We start from the raw sequence: 2,500 nt of genomic DNA, 5'->3' as shown, positions 1-2,500 counted from the left end.
GAAGTGAAGTGTTTGAGCAGTCAGGGTGAAGAGTCTTTCAGAATTAGTTTAGTACTTTAATGTTATGGGGACCGTCTGCTTTTTTTCGATTTTTCTTGCCGATTTTGATGAAAATCACACCCTTTTATTTGGGCCCCTTCCCATTGCCTGTGGTCGATTTTTTTTTCGAAATCGCCCGAACAGTTTATGAATTATTATCAAAAAAACGAAAAAATGCGAAAGTCGCCATGTTGAAAATGCAGCACCTGGGTAAAAGGATTCCGACTTCAGAAACGGCAAGACATTCAATTTTATTTGATTTTTGCACAGAACTACCTTATAGCTACAACTTATTCGAGAGCGTTTTTTCGATTTCGACTTCATATTTTTTGTGAATTTTTTAAAGTAGGGGACTTCAAGAAGGAAAAAAGGTAAAAAATTTCTTACATTGACCACTTTTACAAGGCGTACAGGCAAAAATTGCGAAAACGCTCTCGAACAAGTTGTAGATATTTTATTTTTCTACAAAATGAGCCATAATATGTTAATTTTGGACATATGTTGTGCCCGGAATCCTTTTACCCACCCCTAAAGGTGGAGTTCCGAGATATCGGCATTTTACGTTTTCTTCATCTTTCCAAGGCTATCTTGATATCAACAAAACAAGGTATAAGATTAGTCTTCCTACACCATAATCCTCTATCATCTACCTGCATTCCTAAGTCTTGCGGACATTGCCAGCACGTAATGGTTTCTCAAAATATTACGTATAGTGGGAGTGGTGGCAGTGATCTGGTCCTCTATAGGCCTATATTGACCATTTTTTTTAAATTTCTCAATAATCCCCCCAAAAATCATACAGCCATTCTGATTTCATGTTTGAATAGAACTATCTTTCTACTATTATATGCAGAAGTTGACCTTACTTTTTTCTTACTTTTTATTATGTTTACATTTTACATGACAAATCATATACAGAATACTTGTATTTGATATAATTATCTATCATTTACCTATTATTGATGCTCCAGTGGGGTTTTACAACGTATAACATTTGTAGAAAGAATAACTTTTCTCCAGTCGGACGGGTACAAAACGCATACTTTTCCCCGCGCGGCCGGGCCGTCCTGGACCATGAAAATTGTCTTTTTAAATCTGCGGAATAACTCTACGGGGTCACGTAGCCATATTTCACTCTCAGATCCCGTGAAAAGACGAAAAACAATTACATGGCGATGTGAAAGTGTGTATATAAGATATATGAGCACATATGGATCATTTTCGTGTACCCCATGACCTTTTGTTTATAAAATATTGTTACTTCCATTTGTTTCTTTGTTTGTTTGTTGATTGTGTATTTGTTGTTATTTTGTTTGTTAGTTTGTGTTTTCTAATATTTCTAAAAGTTATGAACACATTTTAACGAGATTTTAACCAAAGGTGAGTTTTAACCTAACTTAGACGCTTTTTTGCAGTTTGGTGGTGATGCGGACCATGGTTTGGATCCAGGATTTTTTTTTTCTAACTCGAAAAGTTATGAACAGATTTAAATATTTTTTTTTACCTGAGGTTTGCCTTAGCCTTATTGATATTCCATATTTTGGTGGTGATCCAGAACATTTGGCAAAACTACCCCCCATGGGGGGGGGGTGAGGTTTGCATTTTCGAAATGTTTTGCTCATTGATCTATGTATGAAAACATAAAAAAAGAAAATAACAAATGATTAGTTACTTGTATGGAAAATTTCTTCATTATCGTTTTTTGACGCATGCCGGATTTTTTTTTAATTATTCCGAAAAAAAGGTTGGTCTCATCTTGTTTGAAATTTGATAAGCTTTCAGAAAACAACCTATTTTTTTTTTTATCTCTATTTTTTTTTTTTTTTTTTTTTTATCTCTAGCCACAATTGCCGATTTTCTAAGGTAACATCAAAAAAATTATATTTCAGACATCGAAAATCGCTGCTACCACCTAAAAAATAGCGGTCGGGCCTTGAAATTTTCAGGGGAGAACCAGGGGCCTAGAAACTCCTTGAAAAGGCATTAAAGTCAATTTCGGCATGAGGAGCGAAAATTGCCGAAAAATCACCAGACGGTCCCCTTATGGGCTTGGACTCTAAGATATATTCATAACTGCAGAGGAGTGAAGAGAAAGGGAGACTGACAAGTAGAACTAGAAAAAAACAAGACATACATTACTCCTATGATTCAAGGTTGTAATTTGCTAGAGAATTAGATTCATTATCTAAGCAGGGAACCATATTTTGTAGTAGTAAGTTGGATGTATTTCTCAATGATAGATTAATCCGTATTGGTGGTAGAATTCGACACTGCCTTGTCTGATACCAATCGCCCAGCTGTTTTCCCCTCTAACCATTAGCTATCAAAGCTACTTAGCCAGTATTTTTACTATAAAAAAAACAAAACAGTAGGGTCATGGCATGACATTTCCTGAAGTTTGTAACTAAGGCTTCTCGATAATATTACATAAGTTAGTGAAGAAGCTGATGAACACTTGTGT

This window comes from Penaeus vannamei, chromosome 4 (genome assembly GCF_042767895.1).
Source record: "Penaeus vannamei isolate JL-2024 chromosome 4, ASM4276789v1, whole genome shotgun sequence".
Taxonomy (NCBI): Eukaryota; Metazoa; Arthropoda; class Malacostraca; order Decapoda; family Penaeidae; genus Penaeus; species Penaeus vannamei.
The sequence above is the reverse complement of the archived record's forward strand: the minus strand, read 5'-3'. Positions refer to the sequence as shown.